Raw genomic sequence first — 27,493 nt, forward strand, 5'->3', positions numbered from 1 at the left:
GGCGGACACAGACTCCGTAGGAGCGACAAGGTTCCCAAGATTAATCACTCGCGCCGAAATTGAAATCCGCTGAGTGATGTCGTATGATGATGCAACGGAGAACTGGCAGAACCTCTCGGGTCCCACGAAGACAGGACACAGTTTAATACTATCAGCCAATGACCGACAGATTAAACTATGTCCTGCGCACGGGTCTATGAGAGCTCTGACAGGTATCCGATGACCATTGTACATCAGCTGCACCACCACTGTTGGCCCAAGCGTGGCTACGGACTGGATGGCAGCTATGGGCCTGCGGACAACGGAAGGACAGTGTCGGGGAGTGAAAGAGGGACCAGGAGTAGGAGGTTTTGAAGAGTTAACGGACGGACGTTTTGAAGATCTACGCTTTCGTGATTTCTTAGAAGGCTTGACTGCAGTATTGGAGACTTGTAAGGGAATTGATTGTGGTGCGGACGTTGGAGCAACTTCGTTGGGAGAAGGCTGGTGGAGCAAGGTGTGATGCCCTTTCTTACAAATTTTGCAACTGTACGGACTGGGACAGTCACGAATTGGGTGAGTAGTGGACAGACAATTGCCACAGCATTTGTGAAATGCGACCACCCTCAACCTTCTATCAACCCGCATCACTCGAAATTCTTTGCAGTCCCTGAGAAGATGTGTGCCGTTGCATATTGCGCAAACCTTTTTCGAACCCTGGTTCTTCCGACAGGATGCCGAAAGTTGTGGCGAGACCACTGGTTCGTCTGAAGGAGCTTCAGGGACCGTCGTAGACGGATTTTTTACTATTGGATTTTCCTCCGAGGGAGGAGCAGCTTCAGGGGGCCCAGATACCATTGGCTCATCGGAGATGGGGGTAGTAATGGCGTCGAGCTCCCTTTCCTCATCAGACATGGGGACGTCGTCCTCATAGTCGGGTAGAGTTGCAGCCATCTTTCCTAAATTTTCCATCTTCTGTGAAAATAGAGAGGATGCAATAATACAACGATGAGGAGAGAGTTATTGGAATTATTGGCCAGGATGACCATCAAAAACTGTAGGTCGTTTTAAAATTGTCATGGCCCGAGAATTCGCGACGCGTTCGCGGCCATCAATTATAATTTTTTTCTTTCGCGAAAAAATAAAGAGGTACAAATACGAATCGAAAACGTGGACTATGACAATTAAGGTAGCGCAATTAATTTTACAATTGGCCGTCGGATAGTGCCATTTTCCGTATGGATATCTGCGACTCGTACTCGACCATCAGAACCCGGGTGCACCGCTATAATCCGTCCTAATTTCCACGAAGTGGGAGGAAGATTTTCATGCCTAACTACGACTAAGTCGCCTTTTTGAAGATCGCGTTGCGGAAACTTCCATTTGTACCTTTTGTGCATCCTTCCACCGTAGGCAGAGTTGCTGAGTGAGAGCTTTAAGTTTCCGAAACCGATTTACCAGATGCAAAGGCGCTTCGTCAATTACTGGCTCCGGAGGAGCAAGGATTGGGGTTCCAATAAGGAAATGACCTGGTGTCAGTGCTACTATATCCTGAGGATTGTCATTTATGGGACATAAAGGACGTGAATTTAAACAAGCTTCGATTCTGGAAAGAATCGTAGAAAGTTCTTCAAACGTAAATTTGAAGTTCTTAGCTTGCTTACGAAAATGCAACTTAAAACTTTTTACGGCGGCCTCCCATAGACCACCCATATGGGGGGCGCCAGCGGGAATAAATTGCCATGAAAGTTCTTGATACTGCAATGTGGAACACAAGTTAGTACGATTTTCACGGAGAACTATTTTAAAATTATTTTCGATTTCCCTAGAAGCTCCAACGAAGTTGGTGCCGTTATCAGAGAAAATTGTTTTTGGACAACCACGTCTGGAGATAAAGCGGTGAAAGGCTGCTAAAAATGTTGCCGTAGACAAATCAGAAGTAGCCTCAAGATGTATTGCTTTCGTAAAAAGCAAACAAAAACACAGACGTAACCTTTAGTGATTTTAGAAAAGCGGCCTGTAAACGATTTAAGGTCGAAGGGACCTGCAAAATCAACACCGGTAGTGGTGAATGGTCTAGATAATACCGTTCTCTCTGGAGGAAGAGCAGCCATTATCTGAGAGCAAGACCGTTTTTTGTCCAAGAAACATGTTTTACATTTAGTAATGGTGGTTTTAATTAGTGATGTGAGTCGTGGGACCCAATATTCAATTCTAATGATGCGTAACATCAGTTGATTTCCACCGTGGATGGAAAGAACATGTATGAATTGAAGTAGTAAGTGCGTGAAACGACTTTGGCGAGGCAGAATAATGGGATGCCTTTCTGTGTAAGACAGAGTAGGTGATTGCGACAAGCGTCCATTAAGCCTAATTACCCCGAATTCATCCAGAAATGGATTTAAGAGTAAAAGAGAACACTTTGCATTTAAGGGAACCTTATCTGACAAAGACTGGTACTCATCTGCAAAGTGGACTTTTTGAGATAAAATAGCCAGACGTAATCTAACCGCTTTTATCTCTGCACTGATAAGGGCCTTCTCATTGTAAATGTATCGACCTCTATGAGCAGGATGAGTCCGGTGGAAAAATCTAAAAACATAGGAGAGGACTCGAAGAGCCCTATCTAACGAAGAGAAATCTTCTAAGGGGTCACAATAATTATTAAAGAAAGAGGCATGAGTCTTGACAGCACGCATTTCAATTTCGGTGTCAAGCAGAGGAAAATTGGATAAATTCCAATGAGAACTATTTTGGCGTAGCCAATGTGGTCCATACCACCAAAGATTAGAGGAGGCAAGCTCGGAAGGCGAAACCCCCCGGCTGCCTAAATCAGCGGGATTATCTTCAGAGCGCACGTGATGCCAATTACCTACGTCTGTTATCTCCTGAATTTTGCTAACACGGTTGGCAACAAATGTCGTCCACGTAGATGGACTTTTGTTGAGCCAGGAGAGGACGATCGTAGAATCAGTCCAACAATAAATTTTTTGAAATGAAATGTCAATTTCATCTATAATATTTTTTAATAATTTGGAGGCCAAAACGGCTCCGCAAAGTTCCAACCGTGGTAAGGAAATTGTCTTTAGGGGGGCTACCTTACTTTTGCAGGTCAGGAGGTGAGTATAAATGTCTTTATTCGGCGTTATAATCCGAATATATATCACCCCCGCGTATGCCTTTTCTGAGGCATCAGAAAAGACATGAAGTTCGGCGGAACAACTTGGCGTATAATGGACCCCCCGAGGAACTTGAATGGAATTCACATCCTGGTAGCAATCCACAAAATTTTGCCAATCACGTTCTGTCGTGGACAGAAGTGCATCATCCCAGCCGATTTTATCTGTCCAGATCTTCTGCATAACTATTTTAGCTGTCACAATTACGGGGCCTAACCAACCTAAAGGATCGAACAGTTTGGCAATAGTGGACAAAGTTTCTCGTTTTGTATAGTGGGCTTTTGTGGGAAGAGCATTCACACTAAAATAAAACAAATCAAGCTGAGCATTCCAACGTATACCTAACGGCTTGGAACTGCTAGCTTCCACAAAAGAAAGAACTTTGGCGCCTATTAAATCTTCCGTAGGAAGATTTTGCAAAATAGCACGGTCATTTGCTGTCCACTTCCTCAACTCAAATTTAGCGGACGAAAGAGCAGATCTTAATTGATCGCGAGAATTTAAAGCTGTACGCAAGTCATGATATCTTGTTAGCACGTCGTCGACGTACATGCACCTACGTAGTATGTGTGCAGCGAGAGGATATTCATCGTCAGTATCGTCAGCTAACTGTAAAAGCGTCCGTATGGCTAAATAGGGGGCGCAGTTTACGCCGAATGTCACCGTCTGCAACTCAAAATCCTGAACAGGTTTTTGAGGAGAATCCCGGAAGAGTATTCTCTGTAGTGGAGTATGTGCCGGATCGACACGAATTTGGCGATACATCTGTGTGATGTCGCAGTTATATACAAATTTAAATAATCTCCACCTTAGAATGAGGAATACTAAGTCTAATTGCAGAGTGGGACCCACATGTAAAATATCATTAAGACTTTTCCCGTTGGAAGTTTTATTCGAGGCGTTGAAAACCACTCGAAGCTTGGTAGTCTGCTTGTCGGGATTTATTACTGGATGGTGGGGGAGGTAACAAACCGTAGAGTTTGTTGACGCGGCAACTACTGGCCTCATATGGTCCAAATCTAAATATTCATTGACCACTTGGTCGTAGACTGCCTTGATTTGTGGCTTTCGAAGAAGAGATGCCTCATTCCGAAGAAATTGTCGTAAACAATTATTTCGGGAAAATCCTAAGTCTGCCTGTCTAACTAACTCTGTCTTGAGGGGAAGGCTGACCACGTACCTGCCCTCTGAATCCCGACGTGTGGTACGTTTATAATTTGCCTCACAAAACTGGTCGGAGGGCGACAAAATTGGACGTTTAGGAACTTCCTCCAATTCCCAAAAACGAAGAAGAACATTGTTAAGTTTTTCTTCGTCAGATATACTGACTTTAACGGAAAAGACTGATAGATGTTGAGGGGGAATAGAACCAGTAATGATCCAACCAAAGACCGTATTTTGTGCTATTAGAGAGCCTAATATATTAGTGTGAATTCCCTGTAGCAGAATCTTCGAATAAAGATCTGCTCCCAGCAAAAGGTCAACAGGGCGACTGTTGAACAAATTTGGATCAGCCAAACGTAGATTTGGCAAACGAGAAACGAAGTCGCTATTGACAGAAAACGAAGGCAGATTGCCAGAGATAGAAGGTAAAATCAGGGCAGTCGTTTCCATTGAAAGCGAAGCATCCAATGGAGAACTTATGCAAATTGAACACAACTTGCGCGACGTAGTCGAAACTGCCTGATTAATGCCAGAAATTGTAGCAACAGTGGTAGTGGAGGCGATGCCTAGAAGCTTCTGAAGCAGGGTCAATTAATGCTCTGGCAGGGTACGTGGTATCCTGGTGAACGATGTTTACCATTGCCGTGCCTAATAGGACATTTCGACTTTGAGCAGTATGAAATACCTGTCTATTAGAAGAGCTGGAAGATAGACCTGAAGAAGTGGAAGGTTGATTGGACAAAGCTACGTTCCTGACTTCAGAAGTTGCTGCAGTCGAAGACGTGGAATTATCTCTATGTAATAGAGTGTGATGTCTTTTATTACATTTGCTACAATTGTATGGACTACTGCAGTGGTTGACTAAATGTTTAGGAGACAGACAATTTAAACAACAATTATGTCGCCTAATGGTGTTAATTCTTTCAGGAACTGAAAGTTTTAGAAATTTTTGGCATGCTCTGACATGATGCATTTGTCGTGGACATAAAGTGCATGTTTTATTGGAGGGTGCTCGGGATGGCCTAGATGTTGAAGGTGAATTACGAGGTGTGAAAGTAGGGGATCGGTTCATGCCAGCATTCGTGAAATGTGAACGAACTTTTTTACTACTTTGCGGTTTGACGTTGTCAATACCTCTAATGTCACGAAGGCAAGTAAGAGTTTGGATGCGTTCTGTAAGAAACTTATCCAAATCTTCCCAGGAAGACAAAGCTGATTTATTTTTGATACTTTGTTCCCAAAGTGTGACGCTATTTTTGGGAAGCCTTTGAAGACATATGAACACTAGAATAGGGTCCCAGCCTTCAGTTGGCACATCATAATTTAACATGGCCGAAATGCACCCATTTATGCCTCTTTGCAATTTCTTTAAACCTAAACTTGTTTCACTGTCTAATACTGGCAGGTCAAATAAAAGCTTATGTTGGTGGTTCACCAAAATACGTGGATTGTCATACGTTTGTTTTAAAGCTTTCCACGCAAGACCAAAGTTTTTGTGGGTAAGTGAAAACTTAGCCACTATGTCATGGGCGTCGCCACTGGTCTTATTGTTTAAATGACATAGACGTTCAATGTCACTAATGCCAGTATTGTTAATATACACTGCCGAGAATAGGTCTCTAAATGTAGGCCAGGAAAGAAAGTCGCCATTAAATATTTCTATGTCACAAGGCGGTAAATTCAACCTATGACCACAATTATCACCACCACAGGATGTGAGTGATGAGTTATAAGATATTGGCGAATGAGACGAAGCCTCCAAAATCGAAGCTCTATCCTCGGAACGAGGAGTAGGCTGATTGACGGGGTTAACCTCGGAACGAGATATAGTCCTATTACCTACGCTAGCCTGAGGAGACGATGTCGCCATCGATGACTTAGGCGGAGCCCGAAGTTCATCTAACTTCCTATTTATGGAAGCTAATACTTTTAAATAACATCTAAATGCGACATCGTATTTAGTGTCTGCGGCAGTGATGTCCTCACCTGAACTGTCTTCTTCTGCAAAATAATTAAGACACTTGTCAAAAACGGTTTTCACCTTTTCCCATAACGTTCTGACCTCAGCTCCCTGTAATTCTAAAATGTAGACATCGAGCTCATCGTCCCGTTGGGAACTGAAGTTGGCATCAAATTTAACCAAAGCATCAGTAGCTCGGATGAACAAATCTAGAGGTGTGAGTGGCATTTTATTTCAAATAAATGAACGTAATTCAGAAAAAAAAATTAGAAAAATGTCTAAAGTTTTTGTGGAAAACTGTATTTTGTTTAAGAAAACTGCAGGAAAAGTAGCAAAAACACAAAGAATTGTTTGAAAAACAATTTGTACTATGAAAATCTTTAAAAAGATGTTCCAAAAATAAAGCAGTAATATAAAAATACAGAAAAATTTGCAATAAATGCTTTAATTTCTATAAAGTGACACGTAATGTCGAATAATTTGTCGAATAATAAAAAAGTTAGTTTTTCACAAAAATATTAATAAAATGTACTTTAAAGCACGAGATGCTTGAAGAAAATTAATGTGCTTTATTAGAAATACACTGATTTTATAATTAGTCGTTGACTAATTGTAATAAAGTATCGTAGATACGCCAAAAATATTGAGGTTTAACGTAATTAAACCACAAATATATAGAAATTTAAAGAAAAGAATTAAATATTAACTCAAAATTTCTCTCAGTGTATTCGTGAAATGTTTACAGTGTATCGTATAATACCTGCAAACTATGGCAAAGTATCGATGATAACAATTGCCAACGAAAAAATATCAAAAATTTTTAATAAAAAAATTAAAAATTCGAAAAATATTAAAAATTTCAATAAAACCGACTGTAGGGTGCACGGACTGTAAGATGCACGTTTTCAATCGGTAGCGGACAACAACAAAAAAAATAAATCAAAAATATTTGATAAAAAAAATTAATTTTTGATTAAATATATAATATATTATATTTTATTTATATAAAAATAATAATATTTTAATAAATAAGACCGCATATAGGGTGCACAGTGTCGAAAACACAATTTAAATTTAATTTAAGTTGATATCCGTAGGATTCAACACAAAAAATACCCAAAAATGGCACTAAAATATTTTGATCAATTTGTTGGATAATATTAGGAAGTGTGAACACCCCTAATAAATATGATCATATGTTACTTTAATGTAAGTGTCAAATATGTCACAAGGTGGCAACAATCAGCAGAGATGACAATTACTCTCACATATGGTAATTGTTGTTGTGATGATTTTGGTGTTTTGAAGAAAGAAGAAGAAATAAATGAAAAACAAAACACCAAAATGATCAAAAAATAAAAAAATAGAAGAAATGCGCGAAAACGCGATAAAATGAAATTAAAATGAATTAAAAAAAACTGTGATTGTGTGTGTATATTTTTTTGTTGTAAACAAAAATTTACAGTGACCGATTTGACACAAAATATTGTTATTAAAATGAAATTTACCGACGGCAAATGGACGGACGGACGCGCTGTAAAACGACCGACAGTTTTTTTTATTATTTATCACAACACGGAATCACTGTACAACACTTTTTATTCGTAAAATAAATAAAGATGTGTACATACCTGTGTTGCTGCTATTATTTTATTTGAATAGATAAATAAAATATAAGTTGTGATGATCGTTGATCTTTTTATTTTGTTGGTTGTTGTTGTCCTCGACGAAGTCGATGTTTGCCTTTGTTAAAGGAAAAAAGAGTTAGTTAGTTTTCGTTGAAAATAATCCGGCTAGATTGGACCAATGTTTGCGTTGCAAAATGAAAGAAAATAGATAAATAAAACACAAGGATTAGAATTTTATTTCAATGCAGTCGTGGACTGTATATTTTATTGAATAATTGTTCGTGGAACAATTAAATTACCTTTTTTACAGGATGTAGGGGTTTGTGATGCTTTTCGGTCGTGAACCAATGAGCGAGTAATCTTAGCGAATTAAAAAAGCTAAGATGTCGCAAAGCGGGGTTATAAAAGCTATTCGTTACATTTTGTTACTACATTTGTCTTTGTCTACGAAGTAAACAAAGACGTATAAAAAGTGTAGTGTACAACATGTAACGCAGGGATGGAAAAAGCCTGTGGGGAAAGTTTAAATCCAATAAGTTATGAAAATGGCTTTGAAACTATACACCCACTATGCGCTTGAATATTATGATCGAATGGCAGGACAATTTTATTATAATTAGAATTGTGGCATGCGTTTTACAATACATCAACTCCCAAAGTTCGGTCAAAAAAAAAAAATCTTCCAAGGTTGGTGTGATCTCATATGTTAAATTCTGACAGTTGTGTGCCTTTGGGATGAATTCAAAGACGGATCCCTGATTTCTTCCCACATTATGGCAGATGGAATATTGTTTCGCCTCTAGAAAAATCGAAGGAAGAAAAGGCTGATAATGTGGACAGCCTTCCAAAAACCTTAGAGATCTTTGGACAAATCAAGGGGATGTCTTCACGACGTGCAGAAAATATAATCTGGAGCTGCATCCTGATAAGTGTATATTTTTCAGAAATGAAGTAACCTTTTTGGGTCATAAATGCACTGACAAGGGAATTCTTCCCGATAACTCAAAATATGAGACAATCCAAACATATCCTACCCCAAAAAGCGCGGACGAAAGTAAAAGATTTGTTGCCTTTTGTAATTACTACAGAAGATTTATACCGAATTTTGCAGAATACTCTCTGCCATTAACAAACTAACTAGGAAAAATGCAAAATTTATTTGGACTGAAGAGTGCCAAAAATGCTTTGAGTATTTAAGAATTCACTTTTAACCCCAAGAATACTCCAGTACCCCGATTTCAACAAACAATTTTGCATTACTTCCGATGCAAGTAAATATGCATGCGGTGCTGTTCTAAGCCAAGAGCATAAGGGTGTACAATTACCCGTGGCATATGCATCAAGATCCTTTACCAAAGGTGAAAGCAACAAATCCGTAATTGAACAAGAACTCGTAGCAGTACATTGGGCAATAAAATACTTCAGACCATACATATATGGTACAAAATTTTTGGTGAGAAGTGATCACCGCCCATTGACCTAATTGTTCTCTTTGAAGAATCCATCTTCAAAATTAATCCGGATGAGATTGGACCTCGAAGAATGTGACTTTGAAATACAATACATAAAAGGAAAGGACAATTGTGGAGCCGATGCCCTTTCCAAAATTGATTTTGACCATATTAAGAGTATAAAGAGACTCTATATGGTAACAACGCGGTCTAAATCAAAGAAAGACCAAACACAAAAAAATAAAAAATTAACAAGCGTGTCAGACATTCCTAGGGTCTACGAAACACTAAATGCAAAGGAGGTAAAGAAAAGTGTTCGCCTAAAGTTTTTTCTCTCTGGTACAACTCCAAAGTGTATCCTTAAATATGGGAGAAAAACTTTAGAAAATGTAAAGATTGATGACCTTATTGCTAATGGAAGCTTTGATCTAAGTCAATTCATTCCTAGGTTGGAAAAAATAACAGGTAATAAGGAATATTCAAATTACAACTCTCATTAAATGAGGATTTATTCAATATGATTCGAATCAATGATTTCAAAAACTGTGCGAACCAGTTATTAAAGAAACTAACAACAGCATTAACGCCAAAATTAGAGAAAATATCTGCTGACGAGCAGAAAAAACTCCTACAAACGTATCATAATGATCCATTATACGGAGGTCACCCTGGCATCAAAAGAATGTCAGAAAAACTCCGCACTAAATATCGTTGGAAAGGAATGTCTAAAGACACCAAAAACTATGTTAAAAATTGCAGTAAATGCCAAGAGAACAAGTCCCTTAAAAGGACGAAAGAACCTATGTGTATAACGGAAACCCCAGCAAGTGCCTTTGATATTCTCGTTATTGATACAATAGGTCCATTTATTAAGTCAAACAGCGGTAACGAATACGCTGTGACAATTATATGTGATCTCACCAAGTACCTGGTAACTATACCAGTACCCGAAAAAACGGCAAAAACAATAGCTACGGCAATATTTGAAAACTTTGTACTTACATATGGACCAATGAGAAAAGTTTTAACTGACAGAGGAACTGAGTATAAAAAACCCACTGCAGGAACTTTTTAAGATGTTGGATGTGAAACATGCTCAATCGACAGCATACCACCATCAAACAGTTGGATCCATAGAAAGGTCACATAGGACATTTAATGAATATATTCGTTCTTATGTGTCATTAGAACGAACGGATTGGGACGAATGGCTTAAATATTTTACATACTGTTTTAATACTACTCCATCAACAATCCATGGTTATTGTCCGTATGAATTGGTTTTTGGCAAAATTCCGACTACCATTGATTCTCTTGGTTTTAACATTGTAGATCCACTTTATAATGTTGACTCTTATGAAAAAGAAGTGAAGTACAGACTCCAAATGGCAAGACAACGAGCAGCCAGAATGATTACTCAATCAAAATTCTCCAATAAATTACAATATGACAAAACGGCTAATCCTTTACACGTACAAATAGGAGATTTAGTACTAGTAGAGAATAATGGCGGCCATAAATTGGAACAATTATTCAAAGGCCCCTACTCTGTCGAAAATATCGATTCTAATGGGAATTGCTCGCTGTCATTGTCGGGCAGAAAAAGTATTGAAGTACATAAAAACGTTTAAAATTGTTCAATGCATTAAGCAATAACTTGAATAAAGAACAAAAATATTGAAAATACTTATTTTTTTTAACTGCCTTTTAAATATAACTCTGCCTCTAAAATACGTACATATAAATTTAGCATATACATACAATAAATTATAAAACTTACATAAAACATAGATAACTGGCCATACATATGAAATATAATAATATAATATATATAGTAATAATATATATAAACATACTTTGATCTAAATCTACTTTAGAGCATTTAACTTTTCAATTCGACTTAGTAAACTAATATATAAGAATACACCTATAATTAATAACAAAAAATAGGTATATATGTAAATAATGAAAAAATAAAAACATATTAAATCAATTAAATTAAAACTTAAGATCCCACAACAAATTTTATAAAATTATTTTGATTTTTTAAAACCAAAAAATTATATTGATTATGATTTTTACAAACCATAAACTATATTTTCAAAATATCGCTTAAGTTAAAAACAAATGTTCTATTTTTCGTTATTCTCATGTAATAATTTTTTTACTACAAAATAATATATAGAATAAAAATTGTAACCGTATTTAATAAGTAAAGTTAATATATATGTAAGCATTAGTCTATAACAAAAAAAAAAAAAAAAAAAATGAGTAACTTGTAAACATTAAATGTAATTTTAAAATTAACCAGAACTAACTTCAAATAATGCCAACACTGACTGTTAATTGTAAATTTATGTGAATAAATTCATGAATTATAAAATTATATGAATTAAACTCAACTAAGAATAATCAACTTAAACCGTTGATTATTCTTTGTTAAAAAGGGAGGTGAAGTGTGTTTGATTCATCCATGTTGCCATACCTTCCGTATGACAACGTATCATACTGGTTTACATATTTGTCCAAGTTGGCATACCTTCTGTATCCAACTAATAGTATGCTTTTACTCAAGTTACAATACATTCAGAAGGTAACTTTACACCCTCACTTTATTGAGGTGTGTTGTCCGCTCCGAGATAGTAAGCGTGCATTATGCTTACTAAGCGTTTTCCCACGCTCACTTTATTTTTCATTTACCTTAAGTTATTTTTGTAAGATAATATTAGTCCAGTTCTAATTTGAATAAAGTAAGGTGAAGTCGCTTTTAGCGGCTTCCAATAAAATAAAACTACTTTCATTTCAAGATCTACAATTACTAATCTATTAGAATTTGTTTGTCAAGTTCAAAAAGGTTTTGTGAATGAGCAACAGACTGACGTTATTTACACTGATTTTAGCAAAGCGTTTGATACGGTAGTTCATAAGCTCTTGCTTCAAAAACTAGACTTAATGGGTTTCCCAACATCACTTTTAAACTGGATATCCTCCTACTTACATAATCGTACACAAAGAGTAATTTTTAATGATGTCTCTTCGAAGAATATCATTGTTTCATCAGGTGTACCACAGGGAAGTGACTTGGGCCTTTACTGTTTGTTCTTTACCTAAATGACATTCCAAACGTAATTCGTTTTTCAAAATTTTAATGTACGCTGATGATGTGAAGCTTTTTCTTCACGCAAATTCACGTAGTGATCAAATCTCTTTACAATATGATTTATACTCACTCGTAAACTGGTGTAGTATAAATGGTATGACCCTTAATCTAAAAAAATTCAAAAAGTTGTCTTTCTTTCGATCCCGACCTTATTATCTAATTACTTTATTGACTCCCACATTGGATAATGTTGATTCGTTCGTTGATTTGGGCGTATATTAGATCCTAAGCTTCGGTTTCATTTGTAAGCGTTTTCCCACGCTCACTTTATTTTTCATTTACCTTAAGTTATTTTTGTAAGATAATATTAGTCCAGTTCTAATTTGAATAAAGTAAGGTGAAGTCGCTTTTAGCGGCTTCCATAATAAAATAAAACTACTTTCATTTCAAGATCTACAATTACTAATCTATTAGAATTTGTTTGTCAAGTTCAAAAAGGTTTTGTGAATGAGCAACAGACTGACGTTATTTACACTGATTTTAGCAAAGCGTTTGATACGGTAGTTCATAAGCTCTTGCTTCAAAAACTAGACTTAATGGGTTTCCCAACATCACTTTTAAACTGGATATCCTCCTACTTACATAATCGTACACAAAGAGTTATTTTTAATGATGTCTCTTCGAAGAATATCATTGTTTCATCAGTGTACCCCAGGAAGTGACTTGGGCCCTTTACTGTTTGTTCTTTACCTAAATGACATTCCAAACGTAATTCGTTTTTCCAAAATTTTAATGTACGCTGATGATGTGAAGCTTTTTCTTCACGCAAATTCACGTAGTGATCAAATCTCTTTACAATATGATTTATACTCACTCGTAAACTGGTGTAGTATAAATGGTATGACCCTTAATCTAAAAAAATTCAAAAAGTTGTATTTCTTTCGATCCCGACCTTTATTATCTAATTACTTTATTGACTCCCACAAAGTGGATAATGTTGATTCGTTCGTTGATTTGGGCGTAATATTAGATCCTAAGCTTCGGTTTCATTTGCATATTGATTCTTGCGTTAATAAAGCGAAATCTTTACTAGGATTCATCAAGCGCTGGTCTAAAGAGTTTGATGATCCTTACGTAACTAAAAGATTATTTGTTAGCTTAGTGCGTCCAGTATTAGAATATGGCTGTGTATTGTGGAGTCCATTTTATAAATTTTACTCTGATAAAATTGAATCAGTACAAATTCAGTTTTTAATTTTCGCCTTACGTGGTTTAAACTGGAACGTTTCCGAACCTCTTCCTCCTTATGAGAGTCGGTTACTGTTAATTGACCTTCCATCACTTGAAAGAAGGCGTTTTATGTTAAGAGCACTATTTATCATTAAATTGTACGCGGTCTCATTGATTCTCCCATTTCTTATAGGTGAAATAGGCCATAATGTTCCTTCTCGCAGGACTCGTAATTTCGAACCCTTCAAATTATCGTTTGCGAGAACTAACTATGAGCTTAACAACCCTATGAGGTCACTTTGTGTTATTTATACAGTTTATTTAACACTATTTGCTTAAGTAATCCTTAAATACAATAAAGAAACTATATTCTACATATGTAATTTTGTTTGTTTAATGAGTATTCGTTTAATTGTTTCATGTCTTTGTCTTAATTCTCCAAACTCATTTACGGCATCTTATCTACATCTCCCCAGCGGAACTAGTAGAAACTCGCCTTTGAGTAATAGTTGTAAACAGTAGATTGAAATTCTGTTATAAATTACTAAGCTGCTTGATCATCTGGCACTTGATCTACATTTCCCTTTGCGGTACAGTAGACACAGCCAATGTGCAGCGTTTTTAAAATCTGTACCTTAGTAACTTTGTTTACTAATCGGTGGGTGTCTGTTATTTTATTTACTGGCTGATGAAGTTTCTGTAGCCGGTGCGAAACCATCGCTAACACGCCTTAGGTCCGGACTTTGGTGTGTACGCGCTCTCTACGTATAGGGAGGTGGCCCCCTCGGTCGGCAGGGGCGGGTGTGAGAGGCGTGGGAAACGAACGAAAAATAAGTTGTCTATAACTTGCAGGGATGAATTTACATAGGTGCTTCAAAAGATCATGCTGGTAGTTAAGTAAGTTAATGTAAATTTAGGATTATTTTAATAAGGGCCTTATTATGAGGTATAGTTACGACGAGTTAGTTTGTAAATACTCCGTGTTACGAACTGCTTCCTAGATGTAAAAAGCCTTCATTGGGCTCTTTCCAAACATGCTTGCCAAGTTCTGACACAATTTATTTCCAAATTTTTCGCTGATCTTGATGATGGTTTATAAATCCGTCTTTGGGAATATGGAACAACCGTTGTTATTTGGTGAATGATATATAAACGTAGTCCAAACTTGTTAAGAGATATTTTCATAAAAAAGAAAGCCCACTATGCGCTTGAGTATTATGATCGAATGGCAGGACAATTTTATTATAATTAGAATTGTGGCATGCGTTTACAATACATCAACTCCAAAGTTCGGTCAAAAAAAAAAAAAAATCTTCCAAGGTTGGTGTGATCTCATATGTTAAATTCTGACAGTTGTGTGCCTTTGGGATGAATTCAAAGACGGATCCCTGATTTCTTCCACAGTATGGCAGATGGAATTATTGTTTCGCTCTTGAAAAAAATCGAAGGAAAAAAAGGCTGATAATGTGGACAGCCTTCCAAAACCTTAGAGATTCTTTGGACAAATCAAGGGGATGTCTTCACGACGTGCAGAAATATAATCTGAAGCTGCATCCTGATAAGTGTATATTTTTCAGAAATGAAGTAACCTTTTGGGTCATAAATGCACTGACAAGGGAATTCTTCCCGATAACCTCAAAATATGAGACAATCCAAACATATCCTACCCCCAAAAAGCGCGGACGAAAACTAAAAGATTTGTTGCCTTTTGTAATTACTACAGAAGATTTATACCGAATTTTGCAGAATACTCTCTGCCATTAACAAAACTAACTAGGAAAATGCAAAATTTATTTGGACTGAAGAGTGCCAAAAATGCTTTGAGTATTAAAGAATTCACTTTTACCCCAAGAATATCCAGTACCCCCCGATTTCAATAAACAATTTTGTATTACTTCCGATGCAAGTAAATATGCATGCGTGCTGTTCTAAGCCAAGAGCATAAGGGTGTACAATTACCCGTGGCATATGCATCAAGATCCTTTACCAAAGGTGAAAGCAACAATCCGTAATTGAACAAGAACTCGTAGCAGTACATTGGGCAATAAAATACTTCAGACCATACATAGTATGGTACAAAATTTTTGGTGAGAAGTGATCACCGCCCATTGACCTACTTGTTCTCTTTGAAGAATCCATCTTCAAAATTAATCCGGATGAGATTGGACCTCGAAGAATATGACTTTGAAATACAATACATAAAAGGAAAGGACAATTGTGGAGCCGATGCCCTTCCAAAATTGATTTTGACCATATTAAGAGTATAAAAGAGACTCTATATGGTAACAACGCGGTCTAAATCAAAGAAAGACCAAACACAAAAAGATAAAAAATTAACAAGCGTGTCAGACATTCCTAGGGTCTACGAAACACTAAATGCAAAGGAGGTAAAGAAAAGTGTTCGCCTAAAGTTTTTCTCTCTGGTACAACTCCAAAGTGTATCCTTAAATATGGGAGAAAAACTTTAGAAAATGTAAGATTGACGAATACGCTGTGACAATTATATGTGATCTCACCAAGTACCTGGTAACTATACCAGTACCCGAAAAAACGGCAAAAACATAGCTACGGCAATATTTGAAAACTTTGTACTTACATATGGACCAATGAGAAAAGTTTTAACTGACAGAGGAACTGAGTATAAAAACCAGACCCTGCAGGAACTTTTTAAGATGTTGGATGTGAAACATGCTCAATCGACAGCATACCACCATCAAACAGTTGGATCCATAGAAAGGTCACATAGGACATTTAATGAATATATTCGTTCTTATGTGTCATTAGAACGAACGGATTGGACGAATGGCTTAAATATTTTACATACTGTTTTAATACTACTCCATCAACAATCCATGGTTATTGTCCGTATGAATTGGTTTTTGGCAAAATTCCGACTACCATTGATTCTCTTGGTTTTAACATTGTAGATCCACTTTATAATGTTGACTCTTATGAAAAAGAAGTGAAGTACAGACTCCAAATGGCAAGACAACGAGCAGCCCAGAATGATTACTCAATCAAATTCTCCAATAAATTACAATATGACAAACGGCTAATACTTTACACGTACAATAGGAGATTTAGTACTAGTAGAGAATAATGGCGGCCATAAATTGGAACAATTATTCAAAGGCCCCTACTCTGTCGAAAATACCGATTCTAATGGGAATTGCTCGCTGTCATTGTCGGGCAGAAAAAGTATAGAAGTACATAAAAAAACCGTTTAAAATTGTTCATGCATTAGCAATAACTTGAATAAAGAACAAAAATATTGAAAATACTTATTTTTTTTTAAACTGCCTTTAAATATAACTCTGCCTCTAAAATATACGTACATATAAATTTAGCATATACATACAATAAATTATAAAACTTACATAAAACATAGATAACTGGCCATACCTATGAAAATATAATAATATATATATATAGTAATAATATATATAAACATACTTGATCTAAATCTACTTTAGAGCATTTACTTTTCAATTCGACTTAGTAAACTAATATATAAGAATACACCTATTAATTATAACAAAAAATAGGTATATATGTAAAATAATGAAAAAAAAACATATTAAATCATTAATTAAAATTTAAGATCCCACAACAAAATTTTATAACAATTATTTTGATTTTTTTAAAACCATAAATTATATTGATTATGATTTTACAAACCATAAATTATATTTTCAAAATATCGCTTAAGTCAAAAACAAATGTTCTATTTTTCGTTATTCTCATGTAATAATTTTTTTACTACAAATATAATATAGAATAAAAATTGTAACCGTATTTAATAAGTAAAGTTAATATATATGTAAGCATTAGTCTCTATACAAAAAAAAATATGAGTAACTTGTAAACATTAAATGTAATTTTAAAATTAACCAGAACTAACTTTAAATAATGCCAACACTGACTGTTAATTGTAAATTTATGTGAATAAAATTCATGAATTATAAAATTATATGAATTAAACTCAACTAAGAATAATCAACTTAAACCGTTGATTATTCTTTGTTAAAAAGGGAGGTGTAGTGTGTTTGATTCATCCATGTTGCCATACCTTCCGTATGACAACGTATCATACTGGTTTACATATTTGTCCAAGTTGGCATACCTTCTGTATCCAACTAATAGTATGCTTTTACTCAAGTTACAATACATTCAGAAGGTACTTTACATCCTCACTAAGCGTTTTCCCACGCTCACTTTATTTTTTATTTACCTTAAGTTAATTTTATACCCTCCACCTTGGAAAGGAGGGTATATTAACTTCGTCATTCCGTTTGTAACATCCTTAAATATTCGTCGTAGACCCCATAAAGTATATATATTCATAATCAGCATAAAATTCTAAGTCGATTTAACGATGTCCGTCTGTCTGTCTGTTGAAATCACGATACAGCCCACATTATTTGACGTAGAGCGCCAAAATTTAGCAGAGCAATTGGTATTGTGTCTAGGATGGTTGGTATTGAAAATATATCGGTCCACGTTCTGGTATAGTCCCCATATAACGGTACCTCCCGATATTCGTATTTTGATGATTTATGCCACATTATTTAACGGATTTGTCTGAAAATTGGTATTTGTGGGTCATAACAGGTCCCTGTATGGTCATATATAGGTCCACGTTTTGGTATAGCCTTCATATAATGGTACCTCCCGATATTCGATATTTTGATTATTTTTGCCACAGTTTTTAACGGATTTGTCTAAAAATTGGTATTTGTTGGTCATAATGAGTTCCAGCTCCGGTGGCGAAACAGTGCATGTATGGGTCCATGATTTGGTATAGCCCCCATATAACGGTACCTCCCGATATTCGGTATTTTGATGGTTTTTTGCAACATTTTTTCACTGATTTGTGTAAAAATTGGTATTTGTGAGTCATAATGGGTCCTAGTTCGTGTGGCGAAACATTGTATGTATAGGTCCCACGTTTTGGTATAGTCCCCATATAACGGTACCTCCCGATATTCGGTATTTTGATGATTTTTGACTGATTTTTCACGAATTTCACTGAAAATTTGGTAGTTGTAGATCATAATGGGTCCCAGTTCGTGTGGCGAGTCATTGTAATTATAGGTCCACGTTTGGTATAGCCCCCATATATAACGGTACCTCCCGATATTCGGTAATTTGATGATTTTTGCCCCTTTTTTCACGTATTTCTCTGAAAATTGGTATTTGTTGGTCATAATGGGTTCTAGCTCCGTTGGCGGAAACCTTGCATGTGTAGGTCCACGATTTGGTAGAGCCCCCATATAACGGTACCTCCCGATATTCGGCATTTTAATGGTTTTTGCCACATTTCTTCTAATGTTTCCTTTACCCTATGGTGGAGGGTATTAAAAGTTTGGCCCGGCCGAACTTAATGTTTTTTTACTTGTTGTAAGATAATATTAGTCCAGTTCTAATTTGAATAAAGTAAGGTGAAGTCGCTTTTAGCGGCTTCCATAATAAAATAAAACTTCTTTCATTTCAAGATCTACAATTACTAATCTATTAGAATTTGTTTGTCAAGTTCAAAAAGGTTTTGTGAATAGGCAACAGACTGACGTTATTTACACTGATTTAGCAAAGCGTTTGATACGGTAGTTCATAAGCTCTTGCTTCAAAAACTAGATTTAATGGGTTTCCCAACATCACTTTAAACTGGATATCCTCCTACTTACATAATCGTACACAAAGAGTTATTTTTAATGATGTCTCTTCGAAGAATATCATTGTTTCATCAGGTGTACCCCAGGGAAGTGACTTGGGCCCTTTACTGTTTGTTCTTTACCTAAATGACATTCCAAACGTAATTCGTTTTTCCAAAATTTTAATGTACGCTGATGATGTGAAGCTTTTTCTTCACGCAAATTCACGTAGTGATCAAATCTCTTTACAATATGATTTATACTCACTCGTAAACTGGTGTAGTATAAATGGTATGACCCTTAATCTAAAAAAATGCGAAAAGTTGTCTTTCTTTCGATCCCGACCTTTATTATCTAATTACTTTATTGACTCCCACTAATTGGATAATGTTGATTCGTTCGTTGATTTGGGCGTAATATTAGATCCTAAGCTTCGGTTTCATTTGCATATTGATTCTTGCGTTAATAAAGCGAAATCTTTACTAGGATTCATCAAGCGCTGGTCTAAAGAGTTTGATGATCCTTACGTAACTAAAAGATTATTTGTTAGCTTAGTGCGTCCAGTATTAGAATATGGCTGTGTATTGTGGAGTCCATTTTATAAATTTTACTCTGATAAAATTGAATCAGTACAAATTCAGTTTTTAATTTTCGCCTTACGTGGTTTAAACTGGAACGTTTCCGAACCTCTTCCTCCTTATGAGAGTCGGTTACTGTTAATTGACCTTCCATCACTTGAAAGAAGGCGTTTTATGTTAAGAGCACTATTTATCATTAAATTTGTACGCGGTCTCATTGATTCTCCATTTCTTATAGGTGAAATATACCATAATGTTCCTTCTCGCAGGACTCGTAATTTCGAACCCTTCAAATTATCGTTTGCGAGAACTAACTATGAGCTTAACAACCCTATGAGGTCACTTTGTGTTATTTATAACAGTTTATTTAACACTATTTGCTTAAGTAATCCATTAAATACAATAAAGAACTATATTCTACATATGTAATTTTGTTTGTTTAATGAGTATTCGTTAATTGTTTCATGTCTTTGTCTTAATTCTCCAAACTCATTTTACGGCATCTTATCTACATCTCCCCAAGCGGAACTAGTAGAACTCGCCTTTGAGTAATAGTTGTAAACAGTAGATTGAAATTCTGTTATAAATTACTAAGCTGCTTGATCATCTGGCACTTGATCTACATTTCCCTTTGCGGTACAGTAGACACAGCCAATGTGCAGCGTTTTTAAAATCTGTACCTTATTAACTTTGTTTACTAATCTGTGTGTGTCTGCTATTTTATTTACTGGCTGATGAAGTTTCTGTAGCCGGTGCGAAACCATCGCTAACCCGCCTTAGTCCGGACTTTGGTGTGTACGCGCTCTCTACGTATAGGGAGGTGGCCCCCTCGGTCGGCAGGGGCGGGTGTGAGAGGCGTGGGAACGAACGAAAAATAAGTTGTCTATAACTTGCAGGGATGAATTTACATAGGTGCTTCAAAAATCATGCTGGTAGTTAAGTAAGTTAATGTAAAATTTAGGATTATTTTAATAAGGTCCTTATTATGAGGTATAGTTACGACGTAGTTTGTAAATACTCGTGTTAACGAACTGCTTCCTAGATGTAAAAAGCCTTCATTGGGCTCTTTCAAAACATGCTTGCCAAGTTCTGAACACAATTTATTTTCCAAATTTTTCGCTGATCTTGATGATGGTTTATAAATCCGTCTTTGGGAGCAATACAAATTGTGAATATTGGTGAATGATATATAACGTAGTCCAAACTTGTTAAGAGATATTTTCATAAAAGAAAGCCCACTATGCGCTTGAGTATTATGATCGAATGGCAGGACAATTTTATTATAATTAGAATTGTGGCATGCGTTTTACAATACATCAACTCCCAAAGTTCGGTCAAAAAAAAAATCGTCCAAGGTTGGTGTGATCTCATGTGTTAAATTTTGACAGTTGTGTGCCTTTGGGATGAATTCAAAGACGGATCCCTGATTTCTTCCACAGTATGGCAGATGGAATTATTGTTTCGCCTCTAGAAAAATCGAAGGAAGAAAAGGCTGATAATGTGGACAGCCTTCCAAAAACCTTAGAGATTCTTTGGACAAATCAAGGGGTTTGACACGTGTTGTTTTAAGTTCACGCTATGATCTAAGACCGTCTAATGGAAAGATTGTCTTCATATTAAGATTACTCAAAATGATTACTCAATCAAAATTCTCCAATAAATTACAATATGACAAAACGGCTAATACTTTACACGTACAAATAGGAGATTTAGTACTAGTAGAGAATAATGGCGGCCATAAATTGGAACAATTATTCAAAGGCCCCTACTCTGTCGAAAATATCGATTCTAATGGGAATTGCTCGCTGTCATTGTCGGGCAGAAAAAGTATTGAAGTACATAAAAACCGTTTAAAATTGTTCAATGCATTAAGCAATAACTTGAATAAAGAGCAAAAATATTGAAAATACTTTTTTTTAACTGCCTTTTAAATATAACTCTGCCTCTAAAATATACGTACATTTAAATTTAGCATATACATACAATAAATTATAAACTTACATAAAACATAGATAACTGGCCATACCTATGAAAATATAATAATATAATATATATAGTAATAATATATATAACATACTTTGATCTAAATCTACTTTAGAGCATTTAACTTTTCAATTCGACTTAGTAAACTAATATATAAGAATACACCTATTAATTAATAACAAAAAATAGGTATATGTAAAATAATGAAAAAAAAAAAACATATTAAATCAATTAAATTAAAATTTAAGATCCCACAACAAAATGTTATAAAATTATTTTGATTTTTTTTAAAACCATAAATTATATTGATTATGATTTTTACAAACCATAAATTATATTTTCAAAATATTGCTTAAGTCAAAAACAAATGTTCTATTTTCGTTATTCTCATGTAATATTTTTTTTACTACAAAATATAATATAGAATAAAAATTGTAACCGTATTTAATAAGTAAAGTTAAATATATATGTAAGCATTAGTCTCTATACAAGGTAAAGTTAAAGAATAATGGCGGCCATAAATTGGAACAATTATTCAAAGGCCCCTACTCTGTCGAAAATATCGATTCTAATGGGAATTGCTCGCTGTCATTGTCGGGCAGAAAAAGTATTGAAGTACATAAAAACCGTTTTAAAATTGTTCAATGCATTAAGCAATAACTTGAATAAAGAACAAAAATATTGAAAATACTTATTTTTTTAACTGCCTTTTAAATATAACTCTGCCTCTAAAATATACGTACATATAAATTTAGCATATACATACAATAAATTATAAAACTTACATAAAACATAGATAACTGGCCATACCTATGAAAATATAATAATATAATATATATAGTAATAATATATATAAACATACTTTGATCTAAATCTACTTTAGAGCATTTAACTTTTCAATTCGACTTAGTAAAGTAATATATAAGAATACACCTATTAATTAATAACAAAAAATAGGTATATATGTAAAATAATGAAAAAAAACATATTAAATCAATTAAATTAAAATTTAAGATCCCACAACAAAATTTTATAAAATTATTTTGATTTTTTAAAACCATAAATTATATTGATTATGATTTTTACAAACCATAAATTATATTTTCAAAATATCGCTTAAGTTAAAAACAAATGTTCTATTTTTCGTTATTCTCATGTAATAATTTTTTACTACAAAATATAATATAGAATAAAAATTGTAACCGTATTTAATAAGTAAAGTTAAATATATATGTAAGCATTAGTCTCTATACAAAAAAAAAATATGAGTAACTTGTAAACATTAAATGTAATTTTAAAATTAACCAGAACTAACTTTAAATAATGCCAGCACTGACTGTTAATTGTAAATTTATGTGAATAAAATTCATGAATTATAAATTATATGAATTAAACTCAACTAAGAATAATCAACTTAAACCGTTGATTATTCTTTGTTAAAAAGGGAGGTGTAGTGTGTTTGATTCATCCATGTTGCCATACCTTCCGTATGACAACGTATCATACTGGTTTACATATTTGTCCAAGTTGGCATACCTTCTGTATCCAACTAATAGTATGCTTTTACTCAAGTTACAATACATTCAGAAGGTAACTTTACACCCTCACTAAGCGTTTTCCCCACGCTCACTTTATTTTTTATTTACCTTAAGTTAATTTTTATACCCTCCACCTTGGAAAGGAGGGTATATTAACTTTGTCATTCCGTTTGTAACATCCTTAAATATTCGTCGTAGACCCCATAAAGTATATATATTCATAATCAGCATAAAATTCTAAGTCGATTTAACGATTTCCGTCTGTCTGTCTGTTGAAATCACGATACAGCCCACATTATTTGACGTAGAGCGCCAAAATTTAGCAGAGCAATTGGTATTGTGTCTAGGATGGTTGGTATTGAAAATATATCGGTCCACGTTCTGGTATAGTCCCCATATAACGCTACCTCCCGATATTCGGTATTTTGATGATTTATGCCACATTATTTAACGGATTTGTCTGAAAATTGGTATTTGTAGGTCATAACAGGTCCCTGTATGGTCATATATAGGTCCACGTTTTGGTATAGCCTTCATATAATGGTACCTCCCGATATTCGATATTTTGATTATTTTTGCCACAGTTTTTAACGGATTTGTCTAAAAATTGGTATTTGTTGGTCATAATGAGTTCCAGCTCCGGTGGCGAAACAGTGCATGTATGGGTCCATGATTTGGTATAGCCCCCATATAACGGTACCTCCCGATATTCAGTATTTTGATGGTTTTTGCAACATTTTTTCACTGATTTGTGTAAAAATTGGTATTTGTGAGTCATAATGGGTCCTAGTTCGTGTGGCGAAACATTGTATGTATAGGTCCACGTTTTGGTATAGTCCCCATATAACGGTACCTCCCGATATTCGGTATTTTGATGATTTTTGACTGATTTTTTCACGAATTTCACTGAAAATTTGGTATTTGTACATCATAATGGGTCCCAGTTCGTGTGGCGAGTCATTGTAATTATAGGTCCACGTTTTGGTATAGCCCCCATATAACGGTACCTCCCGATATTCGGCATTTTAATTGTTTTTGCCACATTTCTTCTAATGTTTCCTTTACCCTATGGTGGAGGGTATTAAAAGTTTGGCCCGGCCGAACTTAATGTTTTTTACTTGTTGTAAGATAATATTAGTCCAGTTCTAATTTGAATAAAGTAAGGTGAAGTCGCTTTTAGCGGCTTCCATAATAAAATAAAACTTCTTTCATTTCAAGATCTACAATTACTAATCTATTAGAATTTGTTTGTCAAGTTCAAAAAGGTTTTGTGAATAGGCAACAGACTGACGTTATTTACACTGATTTTAGCAAAGCTTTCGATACGGTAGTTCATAAGCTCTTGCTTCAAAAACTAGACTTAATGGGTTTCCCAACATCACTTTTAAACTGGATATCCTCCTACTTACATAATCGTACACAAAGAGTTATTTTTAATGGTGTCTCTTCGAAGAATATCATTGTTTCATCAGGTGTACCCCGGGGAAGTGACTTGGGCCCTTTACTGTTTGTTCTTTACCTAAATGACATTCCAAACGTAATTCGTTTTTCCAAAATTTTAATGTACGCTGATGATGTGAAGCTTTTTCTTCACGCAAATTCACGTAGTGATCAAATCTCTTTACAATATGATTTATACTCAGTCGTAAACTGGTGTAATATAAATGGTATGACCCTTAATCTAAAAAAATGCAAAAAGTTGTCTTTCTTTCGATCCCGACCTTTATTATCTAATTACTTTATTGACTCCCACAAATTGGATAATGTTGATTCGTTCGTTGATTTGGGCGTAATACTGGAACGTTTCCGAACCTCTTCCTCCTTACGAGAGTCGGTTACTGTTAATTGACCTTCCATCACTTGAAAGAAGGCGTTTTATGTTAAGAGCACTATTTATCATTAAATTAGTGCGCGGTCTCATTGATTCTCCATTTCTTATAGGTGAAATATACCATAATGTTCCTTCTCGCAGTACTCGTAATTTCGAACCCTTAAAATTATCGTTTGCGAGAACTAACTATGAGTTTAACAACCCTATGAGGTCACTTTGTGTTATTTATAACAGTTTATTTAACACTATTTGCTTAAGTAATCCATTAAATACAATAAAGAACTATATTCTACATATGTAATTTTGTTTGTTTAATGAGTATTCGTTAATTGTTTCATGTCTTTGTCTTAATTCTCCAAACTCATTTTACGGCATCTTATCTATATCTCCCCAAGCGGAACTAGTAGAACTCGCCTTTGAGTAATAGTTGTAAACAGTAGATTGAAATTCTGTTATAAATTACTAAGCTGCTTGATCATCTGGCACTTGATCTACATTTCCCTTTGCGGTACAGTAGACACAGCCAATGTGCAGCGTTTTTTAAAATCTGTACCTTATTAACTTTGTTTACCAATCTGTGTGTGTCTGTTATTTTATTTACTGGCTGATGAAGTTTCTGTAGCCGGTGCGAAACCATCGCTAACCCGCCTTAGTCCGGACTTTGGTGTGTACGCGCTCTCTACGTATAGGGAGGTGGCCCCCTCGGTCGGCAGGGGCGGGTGTGAGAGGCGTGGGAACGAACGAAAAATAAGTTGTCTATAACTTGCAGGGATGAATTTACATAGGTGCTTCAAAAGATCATGCTGGTAGTTAAGTAAGTTAATGTAAAATTTAGGATTATTTTAATAAGGTCCTTATTATGAGGTATAGTTACGACGTAGTTTGTAAATACTCGTGTTAACGAACTGCTTCCTAGATGTAAAAAGCCTTCATTGGGCTCTTTCCAAACATGCTTGCCAAGTTCTGAACACAATTTATTTTCCAAATTTTTCGCTGATCTAGATGATGGTTTATAAATCCGTCTTTGAGAGCAATACAAATTGTGAATATGGAACACGTTGTTATTTGGTGAATGATATATAACGTAGTCCAAACTTGTTAAGAGATATTTTCATAAAAGAACGCCCACTATGCGCTTGAGTATTATGATCGAATGGCAGGACAATTTTATTATAATTAGAATTGTGGCATGCGTTTTACAATACATCAACTCCCAAAGTTCGGTCCAAAAAAAAATCTTCCAAGGTTGGTGTGATCTCATGTGTTAAATTTTGACAGTTGTGTGCCTTTGTGATGAATTCGAAGACGGATCCCTGATTTCTTCCACAGTATGGCTAACGTGACCATACGTCCCGCTTTGAGGTTATCTGTACCGCTGTCCCCAGCGAGAGCAAAATTGTCCCGCTTTCGAAAATACTGGATATTGATATTGATGAAAAATACATGAGTTATTTTTTCCCCGTGAACATATAATTTATTTGCATAGTTTTTTTTAAGCAACATTAACATTAAAATTAACTCGAAAGATTTTGTAATGCTAATGCTGGAGTTAATGTCGACGTCGTCGACGGCGTCAAATGTCAAAAAAATTGAATCGTATGAAATTTTATGAGAGCAGTTAATCTTAACGCCGTAAGAAATTCGACGCCGAAAAAGTTCAATCTGTTTCAACTTTTTCGGCGTCGTCGACGGCGTTGACATTAACTCCAGCATAACAAGGGAAATCACCAAATTAAAAATGCTTATAAAAACAGAAAAAGTTTCTGTCACTCTGTCAGTACCCTAAGCATAGACGCTCTAAATTGTTCTGGTATCTTTTCATCGCGGAGTCGGAGAAGGCGAGCAAAGTCAAACAATTTATTTTCAAAGTTAGTGATTGTAACATTACAATAATGCCTAAACGCAAGTGTACTTTTAACATTTCTTTGCAAAATAAGTATCCATTTATAAAACATCGAATGACTGTGCTTCAAATCTAATACAAACACGTTTTGAGCAAAAATTTAGATGTGCCCGTACAAAATCACAAGCTATAGTTGTAAATGTGCTGGCACCTATGGCGATGGACGAATTGAAAGAACACCTTCACGAAGCCCATTGCATATCTTTATTAACCGATGCTTCCAATCATGGCTCAATTAAATTATTCTCTGTTTTAGTTCGTTATTTTGTACCATACGAAGGCGTGAGAGTCAAGATTTTAGAGTTTCAAAAGCAGCCA

Source organism: Musca domestica, unplaced genomic scaffold (assembly GCF_030504385.1).
Source record: "Musca domestica strain aabys unplaced genomic scaffold, Musca_domestica.polishedcontigs.V.1.1 156, whole genome shotgun sequence".
Classification (NCBI taxonomy): Eukaryota; Metazoa; Arthropoda; class Insecta; order Diptera; family Muscidae; genus Musca; species Musca domestica.